Source organism: Cyprinodon tularosa, unplaced genomic scaffold, assembly GCF_016077235.1.
Source record: "Cyprinodon tularosa strain WSP-4 unplaced genomic scaffold, ASM1607723v1 ctg197, whole genome shotgun sequence".
Classification (NCBI taxonomy): domain Eukaryota; kingdom Metazoa; phylum Chordata; class Actinopteri; order Cyprinodontiformes; family Cyprinodontidae; genus Cyprinodon; species Cyprinodon tularosa.
Window position 1 is genome coordinate 160965 of NW_024038720.1, and position 27811 is coordinate 188775.

The window sequence follows — 27811 nt, forward strand, 5'->3', positions numbered from 1 at the left end:
TCGATAATCGATTAATCCGATTAATGTCAGCCGTAGTGTATATATATATATATATATATATATATACATATATATACATATACATATATATATTAGGGCTGCAACTAACAATTATTTTTGCACATTGGTTAATCAGTTGATCATTCTTTCTATGAATCGATTAATAATTGGATGGTAAAAGATTCCTTTAAGATTTTTTGCAAAATTAAACCGGGTGAAACTCATACTTTAGGAGTTTTAGTTTTAGGAGTTCTGGATAGAGCATAAAGCAAAATGTTAACAAATTTTTACTTTTTTTTTTTACAATTTTAATATAACTGCTGCTCAAGGTGGGTTTGGTTTTAGAGTCCACTCACTCCCGTGAACAATTAATTGATTACTCAATTAGTTGGCAATCATTTCAATAATCGATTAATCCCGATTAATTTCAGCCCTAATATATATAAATATATATATATATATATATATATATATATATATATATATATATATATATATATATATATATATATATATATATATATATGTATATGTGTGTGTGTGTGTGTTTACGCTCAGTTTAGTGTCAGGTTGAGTAAAAATATCGTGGTGTATCATTGGTTTCACATTGTTAATGAGTAACCAATATTTAAAGTAAAAGTGCACTATGTGTTCTTAGTGCTTTCCTGCTGCTAATGAAGTGGAAGCATTGTGACCCTTACTGCTAATAATACTGTTATATGTTAGTTATTTTGTTTTCTTTTAGATAGTGAAGGGAAAAATGTACAACTATAACTCTTTTAAAATTAGGAATATTTTCCAAGTGCTTTTTTTGCAGAACATATTTGTTCTAAATCTTTTATTTTTGAGTGACACGAGGAAAGCTGCAATATAAACATGGTGAAGTATTTCTTGGATTGCAATGATTGTTTGCTAATATATCCTAAGTTTAAGTTTTGTTTGGTACTATTAAAACTGCATAGTGAGACGCAAGACGCCAGCCTGCCCAAGATGCTTAAGCCTGCATTGTGTTTTGGAAATATGCTGAAAAAGAGAATTTTTGAGGGCAGCCTAAATCTATCTGATCTGATAATTTACTTGTAATGTTGCTTAAGGATATTTTCTGTTAATATACTGAGGCCACAAGTATACCATGCTAATATTAGCTGGCTAATCAGTACTATCTGGTTAGAGAGCTGCTTTGCAGACATGATGTGTAGCTTGCCAAATGTAGTGTTAATAATAAACAATAGGTCTACTGCAGATTTCTGTCAGTGGGTTTTAAAGTATAAAGTTGACTAATTTTGCCCTCTTAGCCAACTGATTGACAGTGTGCAGTACTGTGCTCCTTTCTGCCCACTTCTTATGGAGTTTCAATAGCAGTGTTTAAAAACATAAAAACAATATGATGGAAAGTGAAGCATTTTTGAAGAAAGTTATATTTTAAAACTTGTAATATTTTCAAACCTGGCCACTTTTTTTAAGTGACTTTATAGAAGGGTTGTCGTGATCCAAAAATTTCAAACGTGATTTCGATACCCGGGAAAATATGCGATACTGGATATCATTTTTGATACCATGGCAATAAAATACGCCAAATACTTAAAAGCATAAAAAGATACTCATTAATATATAAGATCCTTTTCAATCTCAACATTGCACATGCTTTCTCAACAGAATGAGAGATGATATCAGTTGAATGAGTGTAAAAATAAATGTAAAATATAACACAGTTTCACAATATTTTAGGTTATATCGGGTTATATCTTTTCAATGTGCAGAAATCTAAAAATAACAATAGCAAAAATAAGTATATCATGTAATTATTATTAATAGTTTTAAAGACTCAACTTTATAGTTTTTGTCTCAGAGCTACAGAATGGAAAATATACACTGCCCCCTTTTTAGCTTGTGAATATCTTTAAATAATTATCGATAAAGTCTACTTTTATAGTCGCTTAATCCCTTTTCTGGCATTTTCTACAGTTTTATGGTTTGTATTAGTTAAAGAGGAGTACAAACTAAAGCTTTCAGCAGAAATTCAACACAACCAGCAGTAGAGCCAGCGATACAGTTCCACATGACCATAGCAGTCAACAACCCCTAGTGATGGTGAGCAGTTTCAACAGTCCAGAACTGTTCTGTTGGCTAACATAAACTTTTACAATCTGTGTAAAACCTGGATGTTTACATTCATAAGATAAAGGGGACACTTTCCATTATGTTATCGAGAGTCTCATGTTGCACTTGCTAACATCTTGGCTCAAAAGCTTTCTGTACCCTACTGCTGCCTTCATCTATACGTCCACCGCATGGATATAACTGTCAGCGATGTATTTTAAAAACAAAGCAGGCTGTTCTCAAGTAGATGCCAGGCCATCAGGTCACGCGTATTGTTTCTGTGTCCTTCGAGCTTCGGGACAAATGATAAGAGAACTAAAAATGCATGTCCAGATTGTCTCGGTTGTTCTGTTTCCCGCAGCCTTTTTTTTTTCCCCCTCCATTTACCTCATTATGTTTTGTTCTATTTGTGAAACAGCTGTACAGACTATAATAGTCCCTGAAATTCAACAGAAAATGCTTTATCTAATGAGATCCAAAAGTTTAACATATCAAATAGTACGTTAGGCATGGCTAAAAACTTTGGATGATTTTTGTATTCTTGACATCACAGTAATTAGCCTTTAATTTACCAGGTCTTTATCTAAAATATCAAATCATCTGAAAGTTGTTCATGTTTCCCTTCTTAGTATAGCCAAAGCGGACATCCTATTTGACAAAATGATTTTTTAACAGATAATCAAAAGGATCTAAGTTTGTGGTCCGTTTATTATTCATATTTCAATGTTTCCTGGCTTTCCTCTCATTTAATTAAACTTTTTGTTTGAAACCAAGACCAGATAATCTAAGTAGTTTGTTAAAAATCCGCTTCTGGAAATGTTCTTGATTCCACTTGGATGTAGTTCTTATTTGTGCTTTCCAATCCTGCATATTGAATGCTGCTTTATATTCTGCATAACTCAAGTAGAGGAAGCTCCTTGTAGATGGTCTAAGTGGCTGTTCTGAGTTTTATCTAACCGTCTTTGTAGCTCTTTGTCTTTTCTGTTGGACACAGCAATATTCTACTGGGAAGGATTGCAAACTTTGCTCCTGAAAATGTCTTTATTAGAGTAACAACTCTTTGCTATATTGTATGAGCCAATAGTGATATCGCACAAAAAATGGACAGCCTCTGCGTCAGAGGCAGGAGAAAAGGGAGTACAAAGAATCATTTTGAAAGGATTCACTCAGGGTTCACTGGTAATGTCGTACATGTTCTTCATCTTCACACACGTTCTGCACACAAAGCAGGCCGTGCACCCTCTGCCCTGCTCTTGTTTGACAGGGTCACTGGTTTCTGTCTCTCACTCACAAATGCAGGAGAATTATTCTTCCATTAACGGCTAGTTCATCGGTGTGCTAGGCGTACTAGAGCAAAATGTTGTTTAGGACAGTATGTAAATATGAGAGATCAGCTGAAAAACAGCTCAAAGTAAATATCTGAAGGCACTCATCATTTCTACATCATGATCATCCATTTGACAAATCCTGTCTTGGCCTTTTGTTGTGGAGACAGCTTGTTAATTTGAGGTATTATAATACTGATATCATTTCACAATAATTCAGGGTACATACTGTGTCAATACTTGGGTGTTTTTAGTGAGCTGTCTGCAAATTTTGATCTCTTGCAGCCTGTTACGTGATTGATTAGGCTTCCCCTTTCTTAGTGTCAGAGAGCTCATAGATGAAACAGCCACTCCTACTCCTTCTATACTAGAAATATTGTGAACTTCCTAACATCTCTGGACAACAGTCTCCCCTCGGAGAACCTCTACCAGATGCATAAACAGAGTGTCTCAACAAAAGGAAGGCACTGACAATCTCCAGCATGTAGGATATGTTTTATAAAGAGTGACAAAAGGCACCTCCTGTCTGCAGTTAAAGCAAACTTCAGACAAGGCGTAGAGTCCTCCGGAGCCACCAGATGATGGCTCCCAGACACTTGTTACAGATGAGTATTATGTTTTAATAAACAGCAGAGGACACGTGTAATGGTTCTATGTAGTGGTAGACATTTTCCGGGGGGGGGGGCGGGGGGCTCACTGGTGTAAAGCAAAAGGTTATATTGGACTTCTTTTTACAAATAGACCTGATGATTCATTGAACTGACAGGAGTATGAGAACATTTCTGGAACACTTCATAAGTTTCTGACGTAGGGATGTCCCAATGAGGAATTTTCCCTTCTGAGACAGTCCAGAATCTTTTAAGAATAGGGATCCGCCAATAGAGAAGAACCTTTTTAAAACATTATGATATGTATTAGAATCCCTGTTAAAAATGCTTGATAACTTGAACAATGTGAGGTATCAATCACTCCTTCTAGAGATAGACTCGGATCTTTAATACGAGTCTCTGCCGGACAGAGACTCGTATTAAGGACCAACCAGAGTTTCTGCAGGACCGCCTTAATATGCTGCTCCAACATGGCAAATATAGATGGTCTTTCTGTTTTTACATGGTGCAGATTAGTTTAGTGGTATGCAAATATTTGCCTGCAATATGACTTGTTGATTAATTGCCCAGTAATATATTTCAGGATAAAATCCTTCCCCTGCTTTATAAACACAGTTCTAAGGTTTGAATGATACAAACCGCATCGAGTAGGGTTTATTTCTCCTGTTCATGGACACCCGAGAGCTGCTGGTATAGAGCAGGTCACATGACACAGACAGACCAGGATCCACTGCAGCCCCACTTTCACTGTGAATGTCATTGTGGAGGGGGGGAAGCTGTTGATTCCACTGGGAAAAGACTCTGCATCAACAAAACAGCATGCATAAACTAGAATACAGGTTTACAAGTTATGATTGTAATTGGAGCCACACAATGCAGATAGCGCTTGTCATCGTAATATCAGTGCGTGTAAAATATAAATCACAAAAGATTGCTTAGACATAGCATTTAGTAGGATATTGTGTTTAAAGTGTCACACTGTACGTATCCATAAAACATTTGGTCAGTCAGATGGACGCAAACTCCCCCTAATCCACACCTTGTTTTAGTGGCTAAGATGCACAGATAGTGGTGGAGATATTGTGAAGTAATGGAAGATAGGAGTCAGGAAAATGTTGGTTTATCATAAAATACAGTATAAATAACATTATTTAAGGAATACTATTTAAATGAAGTACTTTCCTGATATAAATAACAATGCCTTGATTATTGTTGATTAGCTGGGAGTTATGCTGCTAGTCCTTGCAGCTGCTTTGGACTTTTAGAAGTACACTTTCTTACTTCTCCTTTAGTAGATATAATTGCATTGCCCCTTTAAAGTTAGATCTAGGGTAAAGTAAGATTATCCTCACAGGGAGAAAAATACATTATATTAGTTTGGAGTCTGTGTTTCCTAGGGAGAGCCTGGGGTTAATTATTGTTAAGATATCGTCATACAACTTTAAGGTATTTTGATTAGGTCTTTGCGAGAGCCACCAACGTAACGTAGCAGCAATGCAATTAACAGTCTGCTACCAAGATGGAGATGCTGTTATTCTTTCTACTGCTGGTTGAGTTTTATTTTGCTTTATTTGTACCGACTTAAATATATTAATTCAAGTGAATTAATAAAATGAGGTCTTTAAAGAGCTCTCACCACATGTCTTTACTGTTTGAAGCAGCGTTGGTGGGGATCGATCATCCAGCTGATGGGCTCAGCTGTGTGTAATTTTACAGTCAAATTTATGGAAAAGTAAGTCTTTAATCATTCTGTCTGGGATTTAGCATTGTCTAGTACAGTGACGTGCGGTGAGGTTCATAGCTGGTGAGGCACTGACGTCATCAGAATCAGATTTGCAAATAGATGCATAGATTGACAGCAGTTTACAGGTTATGTTTCACTTCTGCATCCTTACACATACAAACTGTAGCTCACAAAACACACATTTCCTTAAAAAACAAAACAAAATAAATGTTATTACTGTCTTACCTTTACTTATAAATGAATAGAAGTCCTCCTTATCTTCCTTCAGTTTTAAAAGTCTCTCTGTCTCAATGGAGATCACTGCCAGGGAAGAAAGCCTTCCTTGATCCGTCCTGTTCCTGCCTTATGTTTTCAGTCTCTTGAGCACCCCCTGCCATGAGGCAAGAGAACTGCCTGCCTCACCTCGAACTTGTTCTCTGCCGTTTATAATCGCTCATTACACGAAACACGTTACACAAACACAGTTGGTGACAAAAAGCTCTGTACATTATATACATAAGCCAAATTATTAGAAATAAGTTCACATATTACATTTGTTTAAACCATTTTATTGACGCCGTACAGCAACATGCTCTCTCCGCTTTGCAGCCAGCGCAGAGCCAGGGGTTGCGCAATCCAAGGTGAGGCAGAGCTCGCTGCTGCCTCACCGGCATCGCTTCCAAGCATTTGAATGGGAAAATAAGAAAATTCAGCGATTTTGAACAAATAAAAATCGAAATTGGTGAAGCTACATGAAAAATGAATATTTTTTAGTACAAACCACCGGATGAATATAACAATTTAAATTACTTTATGATTATATATTTTCTTTCTTTCCATGATGGCTGGTGAGGCACTGCCTCACCTGCCTCCCCTGACCGCACGTCACTGGTCTAGTATCAAACGGGATGATGAACCCAAATAACATAAAAATATGAGAAGCTGTAGGCCTGCACAGAGTTGGACATTACATGCGATGTGTTTCTTTGTGAAAATCAGCCGTTTTGTTAAATATCAGAACATTTTGTAACATTTCAACTAATGTGTATTTTGTTTTATAATAAGTTAATGTGGCTGCTGTAGTTTAGTCTTCTGCTCACAGCAATGCGTACATGTTCTAGCATATTTATTTTATTGTTACTAGGTCCAATGACAGGAGTGCCTTACCTGTTTATTAAAAAACAAACAAAAAAGTAAAAAAGTGAGGGTGGTCATGCAGGCATGACATTGGAATGCTGAGTCGTGACTAAATCTCTTTCTGTCGACATATCTTTACCTACTGGGGCTTATAGCTCAAATACCTGTTTGTCCATCAACTTCAAATAAAAACCTTCTTGTTTTTTAAGTCCTTGTAAATAGAAAAAGAAAGTATCAACATATAAGAATAGGACCTCTGTTTTCATTTAAAGGTTTGCAAAGCGCATGTAAATATCACTATGGATAAATGGAAAATAAAAATAAAAATAGATTTTTATCTTTCTTTATTTTTTGCATTCTAAAATTAAAATACTTGAACAACACCGAACACTTCACTAAAAGCATGCATTAACAGCCTTTTATTTGGGAAAAATTTCTTTTTTAAAGATAAGCACTTCTTAAAATCAATCTACCTAATTTCCAATTATCTATATGAATTTATTTGACAGACTTTTAACTTAACAGTAGTCTCACATGAAAATACACTTCAAACAAGCTTTTTATCTCTTACATTCAGATGACAAAACTGTTCATGAGTGAATATGATCTGTTTGCGAACACTTATCAAAAACTATATTGATAGCTAACATAATCGTACAAAGTACTTAGGCATTTTGTGTCTTTTACATGTGATTTTTATTTGTGGATTTTACTATTTAAAATTATATAAATTATCTATATATTGTATATATATATATATATATATATATACATTTGTAGATTTCTTTTTTAGGCTTATGATATATAAAGTGTTATTGTTGTTCTTTTGCATCTATTGGCCTTGAAATTGCAAATGGTTTAATTTATTTTTTAAATCATCAAGGATATGTACTAGGGATGCACCCAACATCTTTTTCCTTTTAGAAGCTGATTTTAAACCTATATATAATATATATATAATTTTGATATAAAAAAATAAAATAAAAATAAAAGCCTCAGAAAGACTGCTAAGAGTGCCCTCAAGATGCCTTTTCAAAATCATGGCAAATATTATGGCAAGTTTCTAAACTCCTCCAATACTAAATTTTAGAAATATTTGCTTTAAAAACAAAACGCATAAAACCAGAAACATCAGTCAGTGAGCAATCATACACCGTAATGCATTTTGAAATATTGTAAATGCCATTTAACCAGACATTGTAATCATTGATAAGCAGCAGATGATAGTGGTCAATGCTGCCATCCCAAATAATGCAAACATCAGGAAATAGAACATGAGAAAATAGAAAAATGCAAAGGGCTCAGGGAAGGACTAGCGAGAGCAAAGGTAGTGCCCGTGCTCTTTGAGCAGTTCTAGGGACAGCTAAGATACTTGTAACACCTCAAAGGCCGCGCTGTTAGTGCAACGTAAATTCACAGGGCATACCTTATTCTTGCATGGTTTCACTGTACGGGTGCAGGCCGGGGGGTAAATGCCATGCAACTACCCCCTCCCCACACACACACACACACACACACACCGACAACAACAGAGGAGCTGACTGTGGAGGGGAAGGCTGGAGGGAGCGCGGTGAAAACGCAGGGCAGCTCTCAGCTGTCACGTTAGCTCGATGTTAAGCCATGTGGAATGATATAACATTGACGTCACAACACAATGACGTACTGCAGGGTGATTGCAAAGAGGAGGAGGAAAAAAAAAATGGAAGTTTTATTAATTGCCCAGCAAAATATAGTGCCTGCCTTGAGCGGGAATGAGACAGGCTGAAAAGACGGTGCACAAAAGGAAATGTTCAGATGGAATAGAGAGAACAGATAATTGGACCTCAGTTCTGTTCATTCAGCCTGAAAATAATAAACAAAAGTAACAGGCAGCCTCTTTATAGTTTGTGTGTCAGATTCCTATTTTTTTTTTATGTTTTATTAACAGCTCACGGTTGACTGAAGGTCTCCTCCATTTTTAGGTTATGTTTTTATGAGCACTGAGGTTTAAGTATACCAATCTGGTTATATAACGTATAAAAAAATCTCATCTCATGTATACATTAGTGAGATAGGCACTACGCAATTCATAATAAAACTTCGGAGTTTGGTGTATGTCTTGCAGCATCAGTAACTAATTGACTTCAAACTAGTCGTAATGGTAAAGATAATTTGGTGTTTTGCTTGAGATGAAATTCTGCAATGCCATATGCCTTGATTATTTGCATTCCTTTTATTTAGGGCTGAAACTACGGTGTTAACTGTATATAAAAACTGTGTGTGTGTGTGTAAGGGAAAAGTTTTATTTTCCATTGCAATCAGTTCTCCACATGCTGGTCAGTGTATGTTTTAAAATTAAAATAAAACGCTTAATTTTCAGTAATTAGGTGTTGAAATTGCATTATAAACCCCCCTTTTATAATTACGCTCTGTGCTTCTGACACATGGAGGATGCGTCATACACACAGTTTACAAATGCCATTTTTATCATGATTTATTCTGTGATTATTTATAAAGCTATATATTTTTTGTTGATTTTTTATTTAAATATATTTGTAGTTTATTTAAAAAGCCTTTTGCTAAGCGACTAGAAATATTCTCCCTGATTATAAAGACAAACATTGCTTTTCGTGTGTGTCTGTAGCGTCTTTCTTACTCAAATAAAAACTGGAATATCAAATTTTTCCTTTTAGCATTATTTTGCTCTAGTTCACATTTTTATGTAATTATTTAATCTCAAAAATATAAGAATAAAAATGAAGGTACTTCCATGTTTTGATGTGTTCTTCTAAAAAGGGATTTAAGCTGATTTTTTATGACTCTGTTTGATGAAATGTGGCTTAAGCTGAGCTGTTGTTTAACTAATATCCCCTTAAAGTTAACCTCTTGTTTTGTAAGCTTGTGTAACAGTCGCAATGTCGGACAAATATGTCCCAATTTATTGCTTAGCCAGTACTGCTTTATACCATAAATTGCATGGCAAGAAGCTGTAAAAATCCACTCAATTTGAAGGTCTTTTTTTTTTTTAAATAACAATATTCAGTGTTTTTTTTTTTTTTTTTTTTTTATCTTGCGGTGAGTTACAGTGGTAAAAACTTGGCCCCTGTTATTGGACCCAGATGGTGGCGGCTTCTGTTGGCCTTTTAATGCCAGGGGTACTTTTGCATAGGTGCTTTAAATGTTTCATTGCCGCGACGGGGCCAGGAGAAAGGGTTAAGCTGAGCGAGCGAGACTCTGCGTTTGGCTGACTGCAGAGTGAAACAGGATGCAGCGACTGCATTGTCAGCCTGCTGGTGTGAGTGCAAACAGATGAGGAAATGCTGGAGCGGGTACTCCAAAACTCAGGTTGCCCTGGAAACGTTTTGCGTCACGATCACCAGCAATTAGCTTGCAGCTCTTTAGTTTTCATGATAGGTCTAGCAGAGCTTAGGCCTAATGACTCCGGTGTCAGAAGGTCTACCTTAGAAAAATGGGCTCAAGGGATATCAGTTTCCTCCCATCTTTCTTTTTTTTTATTTCTTTTTATATATTTTCTTTTATATAAAGCTATGTGAAATCCTATTTTGTAGACGTATGATTGTTTAGAAATAAAAAAAAAGATAGCTTTGAATGCCTGCTATGTGTTTTCTCATATTAGGTTGAATAAACCACCCTGACCTTTGTTCATATGATTGTTTTCTTAAGCCTTTTCTGGATTTGTATTTTTCTTTTGGCCTTGTAGTATAGGTCATATAGGTTGAGCCATTGCAACCTCTCAGGCTTTACAGAGACCAGGAAAGTTAAAGTAAAAACAAATAACACCAGAGTGTTTTTTTTTGTAAAAACATCTGTTTTTCAGCTGTCAGTAGATTTTTTTATCCTACAAAAGGTTCCAAACATATCAGCCAAGGTAGTGTTCGGGCTAAGGATGTGCAAACGGTTTGGTGAGTCCGGTGGAAGAAGTGTTTAAATCCTACCACTATGACATAGGTGGAAGAAAATCGGATAAATAGCCTCTGTGGGAATTTAGGTAGATAGCAGCAGAGGATGTAGTTAATTTAACTCGTATTTAAATGACTGCATACCATAGCGTTTACAGACTGTTAATTGTTTCCAGAAAACTTTATAGAAATGACATAATCCTTGCCGTGGCTTCTCACCAAATCATGACTGAGTAAGATCTCTGAAAAGTGTGACTCTTTCTCTCTCTTTCTCCCCTCTTTTGGTCATTTCAGTTTCTCTGTGTCTATCTCCCTCTGAATTTCTCTCTTTCTCTGTGCGCCTCTTTTGAAAACGGTGTCAGCGCTGCTGCTTTTACACCAAAAGGCTGTTGCTAAGTGACGGTTGACGTCAGCCGCAGCTACAGAGGAGGGCTTGTGTGTGTTTTGCAGCTGAGGGCAGATCCCACTGAAAAGGGCAAAACTGTGAAGCACTATTAGTCAGTGTAATGAAAACCCAAGCTGGGCCGCACTGGATCATCATTTCCAGTAACTATTCACAATTTGTTTAGTTGGAGAAATAGTTAATGTAAATCTTTAAAATAGAAAAGGGTTTAAACTGACTTATTGGAGAAACTGCCCCTGGCCAATCCCCACCCCCTTTTCTCCACTTTTTCTATAGTCTTCCTCGCTTTTTTTCCCTTGACCCCTCCCCCAACATACTTGCACACAGACCCCCCCCCTATACAGATGCACACTTTTTCCTTTTGTGTTGATTTTTACTTTTTTTTTTTCTTTTCTAATTTTTCTTTTTTTTTTCTTGTCTGACCAAGGTGCAAAACTTTGCCCATCAGTGGAATATCTGGATAGCAGATTGTTCTCAACAGGACTGACATTGTTTGAGGAAATCACTTTCCAGGAATCTTCCTTATACTTAACCACTACTCACATATAATACCCTTCTTCACAGTACTATCTCAATTTGATCTTAGACAGGGTAACAAAGAGATTCCTACCACTGAAGATTAAAATAACAGTCTAACCCTTCTTTTTAAAATAAATGAAGTACGATACAGTCCTCATTAAAGCTACTGATGGCTTTCTCTAGATATGAAGGGGATGCATAGTTTTTAGAAAAACTAAAAACCTCAGTATATTTGTTCATAACAGTTCATATACAGGATATTTATAGTGTAAATTGTGACAGAGGGAGACCCCAATAATAAAGATTATAAGAGATTAATTTATTGTTGTATTAGAAATTGAAACCTGGATGGAGATCTCGGTTGTGAAAGATTCACTTATTCCTCTGTGTTTCTCCTCTGTAATTTTCATGCTTCATATCTAAAACCATACTGGTATTAAAGTATACCAAGATTGAATTTGAAAACAAACTCTTTCCATGCTTTGAAGTCTTTATTGAGATGCCAGATAAGTGTCGGAGTGGAGTATATCTTTGGCTGTATAGAGTATGGAGTAATGCAAGGCTGTGCTTCCCCCGACTGTTTCTGAGTAAAGCCATCTGGGTTCAAGGAGGCTGCCATGCTATTCTCCCCCTTGCAATAAAGACAAACACGGCTGTTATAAAAACAGATTAAACATTCTACTCACTATGAATGTTTGGTTTGCTAAGGTCATCCTTAATAGTCTTTCAGAGGCTTTTGTTTTGTTAATTCTGATATCAAAATTATATTGCATCAACCTAATTCAAAGTCATATAATGTTGCATAAGTTTTAGCCATTTTTGTCCACCCCCCTAACAATACTATAATTTTTAATGGTCCATATGACATATTTTTAGCAGCAGTTGGAGTAACTTTTTTATTTAAAAGCAACAATGAATATATTTCCTATAGCTTGAAGTAGTATAATTTTACTTAAGGTTACAATGGCTAATACTCGACTAGGTGTGAGCATCCTCTGCAGTGAGATTGTAGTGAGAAAGCTGATGGCTATTTGCATGCAGTGCATCACTTTATAAAACATTTGATGATTTTAACAAGCTGTGCGTTCCAAAGAGCCCTTTGCAAAATTAATAATGAGAACAAATATTTCAACAATACTTTTTAAAATACTTCTCATCCCTATCTACGACCACATTTAAAAAAATTGGCTTGCATAAAACTGTTATTACTCCTTTAAATTTGGATTTTTTTTTTAGCAAAGGAAAACTAAAAATGAGCATCACAAATAAATGTGCTCATTTGTACCCTATGTAATTATCCAAGGATTGCTCACATAATGGAGGTAAGAATTGAGATGGCATCTTTTCCTATAATGATCTTTTTACCTGTTACCTGAACAGCCCTAAACTGTCTTTGTTGCATTTTATCAGCCACATTGGCTAGTTCAACTTAGCACATGGCTAATTAGCATATCATAACAGTTGCCACTACTAAGGGCCTAATTATATTCTTGATGGTGTATACACAACACATTTTCTCTTTGCAGGGTATAAAACAAACGCCACCCACCACTATCACAAAACAGGGAAGAGCTAAATATCTGTGACTGTATTTAATCAGTGTATGTGATATTATCCTAAAGTTTATAGTTCTTAAAAAAAAAAAATGTAAAAAACACTTGTTTTTTTATACAACACAACCTATACTTTGTGAACAAAATAGAGAGATTTTTAAATTAAATCTTTAATCTGTCGATTATAAAAATGAACCAAGAGAGCAATACACACAATATAGATTTTTTCTTGCTTTCTAATCAAGGTTTTCTGAGGTCATGCGTTTAATTGGCTTTATTAAGTTTTGACTTCACTCTCAATTACACGTTTATTTGTAAATGTTAACACTAGGGCTAAAACAATTAATTGGATTAATCGTGACAAATCGATTATTGAAATAATCAACAATTTATTAATTGATTAATCGTTAACTAGAGTATTGCGACTCTTAAAACATGTCTTTAGCTGACACAGGAACCCACCTTGTGCAGCAATTGTAGCAAAATTATAAAAAGAAAAAAAATATGTGAACATTTTGCATTTAAGATAAAAATCTTCATCTGTAAATATGCTCTATCCAGAACTCCTCAAGTGGAAAAGTTTTAGTTTAATCTGGTTTCATTTCGCAAAAAGTCCGCTTTAAGGAACCCTTTGCTATCTGATTATTAATTTATTAATAAAAAAAAAAAAAAAAAATCAACAGATTAACCGATTTGTAAAAATAATCGCTAGTTGCAGCCCTAGTTAACACCCAACTAAAATTAAGACCAGTTATTTGCATAAATATAAAAGCTAAAAGAGCATTAGTTTGATGCTGTGTGGATTAAAAACAGGGATTGGGACTTGAGATATGAAAAGTGTTGTTATTAATGCAGGTAATTCTTAAATTCTGTTGCAAGCTGCCATTTGCCCCTGTTTGTCCTTAACTTACTCAACCCTCTATCCAAGGATCAGCTGAAACAACAGTGGCCTTACTGCCGCATAGGCTGGCATGGTACAGTAGATGTTGGGCTTTAGTGGGGAAGAATTAAAGCTGCAGTATGTGTGCATGGAAAGTTCAACTTTTTACATGCAAAATTAAAGTTTGGTAGTATGATTAATAAGAAGCTTTGCACACTGAGTCAAATTTTTGCAAGTAAAAAAAAAAAAGAAATAAGAAAGGAGCTAGAGGGTAACCAAAATTAAGAATTGATGCAAGAATAATTTTGAACACTTTACTTGCATGTTTGATGTGGCTACACCTTTAATCTGGCTGCTCCTTATGTGTTTCACTTTGAAAGAGGAGTATTTAGTTCTCCTGTTCAGCAGGTCCCATACGGCTGATGATTCATCAAACTTTAGAACTAGGATAATGCAAAGGTTTCCCATAAATAGGAAAGAATATAAAGGATTTGCTTGCTTTATAGCTCCTTGTTGAGTACTTTTGTTTTGCAGTTTGGCCTTGTGTGCGTTATCTACTTGTTCTCATCTATAGCTGTAGTTGCGTTTCGTACGAAAAAACTTTTTAGATAATAATACACCTTTTTTTTTACTTGTCATTCAGATTTTTTTTTGCGATATTCATGGTGTAAAAGCTTTTTCCATTAAACGGACTCACATAAATGTTTAAGTGTTATTTTCTACTTTTGGAAATTTGAAGTCCCTTGTAGCTCCAAGCTTACTTTTTTATAGATATATATAGAACTCAGTGCCACATATAATTGAAATGTAATTTCTACAGTAATTAAACCTCTAGAATAACTTTAGGGCAGCTGTCACCAACTCTTTTAAGCCTGAGGGCTACTTCATGGGTGCTGAGTCATAGGAAAGTGCTGCCAATATTGACCTTTGAACTGGAGGGGTCAACGTTCACCTAAACTTAGTAGATAATAAACGTATTTTTATTGAGTCATTTAATTCCAAAGTTTCTGTTAGATATTGTCATTTTGAAATTTCGATAAATGCTTAAATGCTCTATGTGATTAATATGAAATGCTCTATAAACAATAAAAAAGAAAAACAGAATAAAGTACTTTATTTGAAGTTTTCCTAAAAAAAACTTAAAATCTAAATCCACACATCTGAGCTGAGGTGTGTTCATCTCTATAGAAAAAAACAAAAAATAAACTGAGAACAGTAATTATATCCTAAATATTTCATCTGTTTAGGGGGTTGAAGGGTGGTTCTCTTGTTTAATATGTGAACATTGATACCTGTACTAAATTAGAGATATTAAAGTTCATATGGAAGACAATTGTGGATCGTATATTGGTGAAATTTGGCCGGAGCTATAGGCATAGATGTATTCAGTCTATGTCTATGATGCATTTTAAGTTAGGATGAAAATATATTGAAACACAAAAAGGTTTACCCTTTATGGGCATCTGTCCTTGCTTTAATAAATCCAGTTAGTTTGAGCTCTTACAGTTCAGTCTATGTTTTCAGGGTGGACTTTGTCCTGCTAACACGATTTAATGTATCTATGACTTCCTTGTCTGACCTCATACTAGTAGATGATTTTGTTTGGATTAACGTATGTACATTTAGATATATCACACTTATTATGGGAAAAGTATCGACATCTGATTGAAAGCAAAAAGATTTGGATCCTTGCATTCCTAGTATTAATGTTACACCATATAACCAGAACCTTAAAGCAGCTAGAACATTGTGGTGTTAAAGGAAAAACAAAAATATTCATTGCAGCTGTACAGGAATCCAAGACAAAAATGTACAGGTCACCTTGTTTTCTCCTTTAATCTGTTTTTTAAAGTTTGTGTGACCTACTAGGCAGCCACTTTCAGTATTTATGCTGTGCAGCTAATAGGACATCACTCACTGGGCTCAGGGCAAACACTTTCAGGTTCAAAATGCTGATATTTTGTGGTTGAGAACAACTGACAGACATGCTGTCAGGATATCTGACTGATGCTGCTCCTTCCTAAGATGGGATATTGAGGGAAGAGTGAAGGTGCTGTTAGCCGCAGGCATCTGTGTTTAAACTTGTGATCTCCATGTTTGGCAGTGTAGCTTTGTTCAATATTCCATTTAACTTTTTTTCTTTTACAATAGGTATAGGGGACTTTTTCTATCATTTCTAATAATGGATTCTTTTTTAACAGTCTTTTAAAAGGCTCTTTGCTCATTTTATTAAATGTACAGGTCTGGCTGGGGATTTATTCGTTGGAAGCAACAATAGCCAAAGATTAGTTTGTGCAGATAAATTAAAAATCCTGTACTTAGTTGTTAAAGGAGGAATCACATGAGTGATGCATTCGGTGATGAAGAATTTCCTCAGATAGGATTCCTGGAATGCTTTTATGTTAGAAGTCTGAAATATGCAACTTATTTTTATCTAGATTAAAAAATATATATATATATATTTTACTCATTTTGAGGTCTTCATTCAGACAAAATAATTGTATTGTTGGTGTTCTTTTCAGTTTTTTTTTTGTTGTTGCTGTGATTAAGGGTGGTGATTTGTTTCATACTATAACTGTGTCCTATGCAGAGCTTCAAAGTGCAGAGAAGAGAGAGGAGCAACAGACAAAACAAACACAGAAGGCAAGTTATTGAAAACTGAATCAAAACTCAGCCTGATTAGATGTTTACAGTTAATACCCATCAAAAATAAAACTTTTGACCAAAATCTTTTTCATGCAATCTCAATGTCTTGACTCTTGGAGGACAAAGGGCAAATATTCCTTCTGTCTTAGAAAGATGCAGGATTGTTGAGCTGCACATGCAAAGCCATGACCAATTGCGGTAAATTCTTTGAATATCCCAAAAATGATGGGATTAAAAAGCAGGGTTTCTGCGGTCATTAAAAATCATTAAAAGTCATTCAATTATTATTTTTTTAATTAAGGCCTTATTTGGCATTACAATTCATAAAATGTGTTTATTGTGGTACCGGTATTTAAAATGCTTTATTTAAAAAAAATGTTTTTAAAAACTATTTCGTCAGACATATTATATCACGATATATTTGCGTGGAACTGCTTCCGGTTGATCACAAAGCTGTATGTTCAGAAAAGAAGCTTGAGACAAAAAGTTTACTTATGTGAGAACTTGGTCTTTTTTGAGGGGAGTCATCCAGACTGGGTCTTATAACAGGAACATGCTGCAGTTCTTCATAACAAGTAAATACACAACTGGGTCTTGAGAACAAAGCTTCTTTTTTGGACCATACTACATGTTGCTCTAATATAAAACCTACTGAAAACATTTGGCGGTGGATAGCAGAAGAGGTTTGCAATACAGAGATCTGTTCCAGACTGAAGTATTTTAATCAAATCATCTTGTACTGTTCCCACTAGGCTACTGGAATCCCTTACATCGAGCGTGCCTGAGCTCATTTTTGAAGTGATCAACAAAAGCAGTGAGGCTACTTATTGCATCATTTTTAAACACAATTAATGCTGTTTTGGGCTTTTTTATGCCTGAATTGGTTTAACCTTTAATCAGCTAACAAACAGTCTGCATCAAAACACTCTTTTCTCTCTTGCTGACTCTTTATTTCATTTCGTACGTCTCTTTTTTTCTTTTCTGCAACTTGAAGTCCAGCATTAAAAGAATATTAATAATTTGTGTCATCAAGACTGCCTGAAAAAATTTAAATCCTGAATGCTACTGACAGTATTGGACATTTTCTATTCTCCCACCACATTTATTTCAGACTTTCTCCGCAATTTTTTTTTTCAGAAAAATCCCAACCTAATGTTTGGGCCTATTGGTATTGTACGTCAGTCTTGTTGTATCTTCTTCACTGTGGCTCTGACCTTTTGGCACTTTGGCCCTTTTGCTTCATTTTCTCCAAAACAATCACAGCGGGATCCATGATGGCAATACCAAAATACCCCACCTATTATATCAAGGCAGAAGAGACTTTTTAATTCTGTTGGATGGTTGAACAAAATAAATCTTGTAGCATGTTGTCTTGCTGGAGTAGTTAGATTATTTGGTTAATCGGTCAGGCTAATAAACTAGACTTTATCTTAGTTTGTCATGTATTATAGAGATGCCTCCTAGCCTCCGCTGATTGGTCACATGATTGTCGGTCAATGTTTCACTTCATAGTAGTTCTAAAACAGCCAAGGTTGACCTTGTTAGATAGTGTTAGACAGCGATGTGGATAAGTAACTGTGAAGGGCTTGTATATACTGATAAAATGTTTCCTGTTAGACGTCTGTGACAGTCACATTTGTAATGCTGAACTTTATTTCTGTGATTCTACTCAGACTTTCACATAAAGATCAACAGAGGAACAGGATAAAAACTGTCTGCAGTTCCTATGGAACAGCCAACAGCTTCTCAGTAAAACATTATCCAGAACAATGAACCAAATTTGGCAAAACGCTTCTCTGACTTTCTATGTGTTGGAATATTTGTTTGGATTTGAGGTTAATTATAGGTCTGATTGACGTTGAGATGATTCAGAGCGTCCCGTTCGGCTTTGAGTTCGACCTTTGACCTCGTGTCTAATGTTAGACTTCGTCATCACGCTTTCAGAGCAGCTTTGTGGATTGAAATATGTGAAAAAGCAAAACAAGTAGCTGTCTGCAGCCAGCGTCACTCACTGGCCTGTAAATGATTTACCTCAACTCTGTTGTGGTCTCTTCTCTCGCTTTTCCCCACTGTATCTCTCTCTATGTCTCCACTTCCCCATGAACTCCTCCTACTGCTGTTCGGCTCTGATGGATGGCGTTTGTGTTCACATGCTTGTTATTGGCCAGAGCTCCAGGGCTCAGGCGTTAGGTTGTGTTTATGAGAGGAGCCTGCACTGATTCCATGATAAAACCAGATGTTCCCTTACAAGGCTTCGAGCCTTTCCTTGTCGAGCTCTTATGTCCATATCAGGTATAACCTTCCTGTTATTCTCAGGTCTACCAGCTGCTGAAGTGTACGTTGCTCTTAGACTCCTAAGGGGGCAAAAAAGGTCACATGGAGGGTATAAAGCATGTCTGCACAATGGATAAAGCTGTGGAAAAATATATCTTTTATTGCGTTTTCATAATCTGATACTGATTTTCTTTTCTCTTCTTGCCATGCTCCTTATTATATTTGCAGAAAAGGTAAACGTGGGTCCTTGTACAGCCTTGTTTACGATAGTTTTACACTTACATTTTTACTCCAAGCTATGGTTTTGACAACTAACTTATTTCCTAATTTTTGAAAATAGACATTTCTCCAGTTAAATAGCCTGTTCTCTTCACTAAAGATGGAAATTCCAGTAGAAATAAAAGAAAATAAAACAACTGGTCATCAATTTAAAAAATAAAGAATTAAAGTTTTATGCCCATAAAGATTTGTTAATTTTTGAAAAGGGTGGAGAAACTCTTTCAAAGCTCAAAAAAAGATTTCCTAAGTTGGTTCAATTTCTCCATTCTTTTGTTTCAATATAAATTAATCTAGTTCCAAGTAAAAGTAAGGTGGGTATGAGTTTGGGTTTAACTGTAAATAAGTAGTAGCTCAGGGGTGTTTCTGTTAACTTAATTCCTTAGTGCACCATTGATTTTTCTAGGGAAAAAAACCATTAGGTGTTTCCAGTGAATAATAAAAAAAAAATCTCAAATGACAGTTTTGGTTTTTCTAATTTAATCAGTTGAAGATTAAGCTGTCCTGGAAAAATGCTGATTTTATTTTAAAGATTTTTATGCAACTTTAGAAAGGTTTGCCAAAAGATATGTAGTCTGTTTGAAATAAGTTTTTGTTCTCAGCATGAAGTCATACACATAAATAGTAAGTTCCAGTATTCTTGTGTTATCTTGATTTAAATTATGTATTTTTTCAGGGATGTTAAAATGAAATGGTTTGTGCTTATTTTCAATAGTCAAAATATCAAAAAAACAATTCTTTTTTTTTTTTTTTTGATCAAGGTTTTTTTATTTTCTTTTTTTTCTTTATATACACCACACATACACATACACATCAGAAAAACAAAACAAGAAAGAAAAAAAAAAAAAAAAAAAAAAGACGAAATATATACAACAACAAAAAACCCTCCCAACCCACCCCTCCTAAACCAGATCTACTACCCCAACAAGAGTACACCTTTTAATCATACATCAACCGAAACAGATCACATGTTTGCACACACAGAACCAATATTTGACCTTTACACAAAGTTATCTGCCGACATATTCCCAACATAAGATATAAATGGCTGCCAAATGTCAAAAAATTTGTTTACAGATCCCCTAACAGTATATCTGATCTTCTCTAAATGAATGTAAGACATAACTTCTCTTAACCAATGTCCATAACTTGGAGGATGTGGATCCTTCCATCGAAGAAGAATGAGTCTTCTCGCCAGTAGAGAGCAGAATGCTAACACAGTCCTCTGATGTTTGCTGAAGGAGGTCTCTGCTGGAGCCACCCCAAAGAGAGAGATGAGTGGTGATGGACAGACAGTTTGTCCAAATATTCCTGAAAAAGTGTCAAAAATGCCTTGCCAATATCTGTATAACTTTGGACAAGACCAGAATGTGTGTAAAAGTGTGGCTGGAGATTGTTTACAACGGTCATACGTCGGATCTAAGTCCCTTTTGAATTTGCACAATCTGTCCTTGGACCAGTGTAAACGATGTACTACCTTGAATTGAACTATAACATGTTTCAGACAAATTGAGGATAAATAGATATTTTGAATAATTTTTTGCCAAACTGTATCTGATATGGACTCCTCCAAGTCCGTCTCCCACTTGACCCTCAAGGAATCTAAATTAGTATCATTAAATGAGCTGAGCAGAGAATAGACTCTACTCATAGAGCGTCTTGTTACAGACTTGCACATCAAAACCTCATCAATAAGAGAAGTTGGTGGATGTAGAGGAAAACATCCAGAGTTTGACATTACAAAATGTCTCAATTGTAAATACCTGAAAAACTGTGACTTGTGAATGTCAAATTTCTGTGTGAGCTGTTCGAATGAGGCAAACTTATTGTCTATATAGAGATCATTTAGAGAAGCTATTCCCTTTAAACTCCAGGCATAAAAAACAGAATCCATTAGTGAAGGAGCAAACATGTGATTGTTTGATACTGGAGCGGATATTAATAAATCCGTACTTTTAAACATCCTCCTGCACTGATTCCAGATTTTTATTGTGTGAGTTATAACCGGATTAGAAGTATAAGTTGAGATTGGTTGATTAAATGGTAACCGGGAGCAGAGTAAAGCAGATAGAGAGCTAGCCGTAACTGAATTCCTCTCTAAAGTCACCCAGGTGGGAGCAGGGTTGTCCTCTCTCAACCAGTACAGTAAGGCTCTAATATTAGCCGCCCAGTAATAATATAGAAAATTAGGGAGTGACAGGCCACCAAGACCATGGGGTAGCTGTAGCATCTTACAGCCTATCCGCGGGTGCTTCTTATTCCAAATAAATGACGACAACTCACTATTTAAATTTGTAAAAAATGTCTTGGTGAGAAACACTGGCACGCTCTGAAATAGATAAAGTAATTTAGGCAGTATTACCATTTTGATTATATTGATTCTACCTCCCAAGGATAGAGGCAGAGATGCCCATGTAGTGATATCTTTCCTAAGGTTCACCAGGAGAGGCAGATAATTTGCTGTATAAAGATCTTTGTGACTGTGAGTAATCCAAATACCAAGGTATTTAAATTTAGCAGGGCTAATTTTGAAAGGGACTGGACCCATATGCTGCACTTCCATTGGAGTCACAGGCATCAATTCACTTTTTTGAAGGTTAACATTATAGCCAGAAATATTTCCAAACTTTTGGAGTAAAATAAGTAACTCAGGAATACTGGATAAGGGATCTGAGATATAAAGAAGTGTATCATCAGCATATAGGGAGACTTTATGTTCAGTGCCAAACCGATTAATACCTTTAATTTTGGGGCTGTTTCGCAAAGCCACTGCAAGTGGTTCAATTGCAATTGCAAATAAAAGTGGCGAAAGTGGGCATCCCTGCCTCGTCCCACGTTTCAACTCAAAGTAACTGGATAGATTACTGTTAGTGCGTACTGCTGCCATTGGCAAGGTATATATCAACTTCACCCATGAAATAAATTTAGGACCGAAGTTAAACATCACCAAGGTCTTAAATAGATAGTCCCATTCCACCCGGTCAAACGCTTTCTCAGCGTCCAGCGAGATTAAAATTTCATTACAATTGTGACCGGGCGGGGCGGAAGTATTCAACACATTAAATAGCCGCCTGATATTAAAAAAGGATTGACGATTTTTAATAAAACCAGTCTGGTCAGGTGAAACAATTGTAGGGATAATCTGTTCAACTCGTTTTGCCAACATCTTTGTAAGAATTTTAACATCAGTGTTTAATAACGATATTGGGCGGTATGAACTGCAACTCAAGGGATCTTTATCCTTCTTTAAAAGCAATGATATTACAGCCTGACGCATAGACAGCGGCAGTAAATGTATAGCCAGGGACTCCTCAAAAACTGATAGCAACAGGGGAGAAAGTAGATCAGAAAACTTCTTAAAAAATTCTGCCGGGAAACCATCTGGTCCTGGAGATTTTCCATTTTGCATATTTTTAATTGCAGAGTTAATCTCAGCTAAAGAAAAATTTCTTTCCAATTCGTTAGATAAATCAGAACTTAGTGAAGGGATTTTAATATCTTTAAAAAAATTATCCAGTTCAGTTGGGTTAAGTGAGGCTTCAGAAGTATACAGAGATTGGTAAAATTTGCTAAAACATAGACTAATTTCAGCATCCTCACAACATTTTACACCATGCTCATCATTTATTGCTGAGATATCCTGTTTAGCTGAGCGTTGCCGTAGCTGCTGCGCAAGAAGGCGTCCAGCCCTTTCACCATGCTCATAGTAGCCACACCTGGATTTGGATAATAAATATTCGGCCTGTTGGGTAGATAAAATGTTAAACTCTGTCTGAAGTAATACACGTTTCTGAAGAGATTCTTGTGTAAAGTTATGGGAGCATTCCCTATCTAATTGTAGAATCTGATCTGTTAACAATTTTAGCCGTTCGATATCTTTCTTCTTTTTGTTAGCACAGTAAGAAATGATTTGACCTCTCAGGTAAGCCTTTAATGACTCCCAAACAGTGCTGAGTGGCATCCCAGGAGTCTGATTAATATCAATAAAAAACTTAATTTCAGAAGTAAGCATATCGACGAAGTTTTCGTCAGATAAAAGTATGGGATTAAGTCGCCAAGGACGATAGACTGATTGCATAACAGGAATGTTCAGTTTCATTATGAGCGGACTATGGTCAGAAACGACTATAGCTCCATAATTGCATTCGCTCACTAAAGATAAAATCCGTTTATCGAGGAGAAAATAGTCAATCCGGGAATAGCTCTTATGAACAGGGGAAAAAAACGAATACTGTCTTAGGGTCGGATTTCGAAAACGCCATACGTCAACCACTCCATAAGTGTTAAGAAATGAATTAATTGACTGGGCAGATTTGGAGAGAGAGATCCTTCCCGCTGTACTACGATCAAGGGATGATAGCACACAGTTCACATCTCCTCCAATTATAAGGTTATGTGTTGAAATATTAGGTAAATTTGAAAAGAGCGTGTTGAAAAATGTTTGATCATCCCAATTTGGAGCATATACCGAGACTAAAATAACTGGAAGTGCATACAGCTTTCCAACCACAATAACATAGCGTCCAGCAGCGTCCGTTTTAACACAGGATGCCGTGAATTGCACCTGTTTACCAACTAAGATGGCTACCCCTCTTGACTTAGATTGGAAATTAGACTGAAACACTTGACCGGACCATCGCCTACATAGATTTACACTGTCTGCTTTACACAAATGGGTCTCCTGCAAGAAAGAAATATTAGCATCAAGTTGTCTTAAATGTGTCGTAACTTTCCTAAATTTCACTGGACCATTAAGGGATTTCACATTCCAACTCCCACAATTAACTGGGTGACTGTTGATGAACCTATTAGTATTAGGACTGCTCATGAATGGTCAAACAGATGTAGTACAATAACCACAAACCATCACAAAAAGGTAACCTAACAGAAGGCATACTCAAAACAAATAAATCTAGTATACAATTCTTTAGTAAATCACACAATTAATTGGGTATATTACTTGTACATCAGGGTTACATTTATTAAGACATCTGTAATCTGTATTTTGCCATTAAGGATGTGTCATTGAGGTTTGATGCATAAAGTCTGTTGCACCAATATAATCATATCTTATCATTTTTTCTCAGATTCCGTCCAGGGTTTCCGCGGGTCATTAAAAATCATTAAAAGTCATTAAGTTATTATCTTTTAAATTAAGGCCTTAATTGGCATTGAAATTGATCATTAAACATGATTGTCGTGGCATTACAAATGCTTTATTTTAAAAAAAAGAAAAAAAAAGTTAATAAAGACTATTTCACCAGATATATATCGCAATATGTTTGCTCGGAACTGCTTCCGCCTGATTGTAAAGCCGTATGTTCGGAAAAGAAGTTTGAAGCGGAGAAAAACGATAGAGAATGGGAAAAAGCTGATTTCAACAAAATTGGCTTTAAAACGAGGAATTTGGGACATGACTGCAGCTTGTTGATGGTAAAGATGATGAAGGATTTTGCTGTTTTTATATATATTTACACACACATATATATATATATATATATATGAGAGCATTAAAAGAGCATTAAAAATGCTTACTTATTCCTGTATAAACCCTGTGGTTAGTTGGTTTACTGTATTACTGTACAGTATAATTGTAAAACATAACAGCAATAATTATTTAAGAGTTTGCAAACAGAAAGGAAAGCAAATGTGCTCAGCATGATGAGTAAATTTGTAACTTTCTAAGGTCTTCTATATGCATGTTGCATGCATGTGTGTGGAAAAGCCTTACTTAAGATACTTAATGTAAACAAATCTCTATAAATCCTAATTGGGTTTATTATTCTACCTTGTGCAGGACTTCTTGGAGACAGTTTAAAGGAAAACGTCAGCATTGAGATGACCTTTGTCCCCTGGCATATACTCAGGCTTTGATATTACTGACTTTCAGTCCTTTTGTGTAAACAAAACCTTGGACTGTCGTCGACAGCAGGAAGTACAGCTTAAAGAAAAAGAAGAAAAAAAAAACAGGCTGCAGGTACATGCTGTACCAATAAAATACAAGTTGTTTTCTGTTCCTTTTTCCCCCCATATCTTGAAACAACACTCAGACTATATCACAAAGAGAGCATGTCTTTTATTTATTAGGTTCTTTTAGCCATTAGTAAAGCTGGGATATTTTTTTTATGGTCTTGCAAATAAGTGCCAACAGAAAGGACTTTTTAAAAACTATATTTCATAGTATTTACACTTGGGCTTGGTGCCAGTGCTCTCCAAAGGTCACACATGCCTATATCGTTGCCAATCTTGTGCGATAGTGATGAATTGCGGCACTTCAGGTTGACAAAAAAATGTGAGCTCAGATTAAATGTAACCTGCCTGCATAGCCTGCACTGCTCACTGTCTTCTACTCTTTATAGGGGTATGATTTACTAAAGTGGTTTCTAGTAAATGTGGGGCCAAAGTCATGCACAGAGGAAAACCCTTTAGGTGTTCACTTTGGAGTGTGTCAAATTCTTTTCAGATTTATTTCTCAAAAAGTTTTAAACCCTATTCTAGATTAAGTATGATCCCAATCACTAAGTTTACAGAAATTGAGTATAGAAATGGTTACACAACCAAGACTCCAGAGTGTACCTGACAAGCAGCTGCGACTTTAAGAGGCACACTTTTAAACAATGTGTCCAAACAAAACTTCAGTAACCATTTCCTCTCTATTAACAGTTTATACATGTTTTTAACTTTTTTCTTTCTGCAGACAGGGGAACAGTAACAAAAGAAAAGCAGAAACAGACACATTTTCTGTGATATTCAAATATAACTTCATTTGTTTTTCTTCTTATGTGGTGTGCAGACTGTATTTTGCCAGCGTTTGGTAGCTTCCCGCTGAGTTTGGGTGTCTAGAACAGTCAAAGAGTTTCAGGCTGCTCGAGCATGAAACATACCATTGTGGGAAAAAGTTCATCAGTGACGCACTGGGGTTGACCTTACTCATATTGTGGCATTTTTGTTGTTCCTGCGTGTTGTTTCTGTCATTGTGCAAGCTCCACTTTGTGTGACCAGCAGCAGCAAGCATACAGAAATGCACGGTATGAGCCAAAGCTAACAGTTATACACAGAATTTTTAAAAATAAGATTAGAACTATTTTTACCCCACATTTTTCCTTGTTCTTCAAATTTACATGATATTACATTTTACTGTTTTCTGTATGTTGTTCTGCTAAGATATAAAATTTTGGGGTTTGATAACTAGTTAATATAATCTGATTTCTTTCAACGCAAATAAGAGATCAATTTTTTTCAAAACTCAGGTTTCTGTGATTAGTTCTTTACATCATCAATCACAGCATTGGTTAAGAAGATGCTCCTGTTTCATGGGTTTGTCTCCTGTCTCTGTTTTGTGTTTATTTGCCTCAGCAGAGACTGGCTGTATATGTTTTTTCACTTTCACCTTGCAGTTTGGACATCATTTTAGACAAGTGAAGAAAAAAAGCAAACTCTCAAAATCATATTTTTCTGAAATTTGAAACCCCAAAACATTTTTGGCATTTGACATTTTTATCCTTTGTTTTGTTCACGTTTCCTTAAACAGGGAAATGTTTTGCTCAATAATTGGTTTTTGTTAATTTCCTTAAACGTGTTTTGTTTTTTTAGACATGGAAAAACACAATAATCTTAAAATAAAATAGGACAGATTTTAAAAAGATTACACTGTAATTTGGTTACACATCTTAAAAAGTGGTTGTAACTCACGGCTGTTTCCTCATCAGTCCCAGACGGTAGAGGGATTTGACTTTATGCAGACTGTCTTTTTTTTCCTAGATGCACCAGTGGTGCATTCTTCTTATAAGTTTGCGTCTAGAGACTCATCATTGACAGCAAGAATGCGTTGCTGACAGACCTTAGATCAGTGCAGGCCGAGCTCAAGAATTTGTCGAAACAACTGTTCTGATAACCATCTTTTAGCTCAGGAAATCTTTACCTGGATTTATTGACATGTTTACATTTTGCTTCCTTTTAGCCTTCTTTAACCTTGTAACAAACCATGGACTCTCTTACCACTCCTACTTGCAGCTTTAAATTGTTGATCTTCAAAGTATTTGGTGCACAAGTAGAGTACACAACTGTAGTACAAGAGCTACAATACGCCTGTGGCAAAACTCAAAACTGAAAGTAATACAACCGGTTAGGTATGTGGATATGAAATAAAAAGTGGCTCTTGAGCAAGTTTCAATGTGATACTTTTTATTTAAACAGTCTGAATCTTTGAACGATAAGAAAAAAAAATTTAATTGAAATAAAAAATGTAAATAACCTACAGTAACTGTTTTGTTCTCCTCTGGGTTAAAAAGTATAGTTTGCATAATGGTAAATGCAACAGATAAGCCCATAACTATTCTTTGAATAGGTAAATAGTAGGATGATGGCAAGAAGGCCTATATAGGGCACTATATGGTGGTTAGACCATTTGAAATGTGTTTCTGAACGTCTAGGGCAGGGGTGTCAAACCGGTTCCAGAAAGGGCCATG

The 27811-nt window shown here is 35.8% G+C and overlaps 1 protein-coding gene across 1 annotated transcript in view; it reads left to right on the forward strand.

Moving 5' to 3' along the window:
* The window catches only part of pde3b (phosphodiesterase 3B), a 72820-nt gene that overhangs the window by 1571 nt on the left and 43438 nt on the right, over positions 1 to 27811 (forward strand). The gene's annotated exons all lie outside the window — the stretch shown is intronic.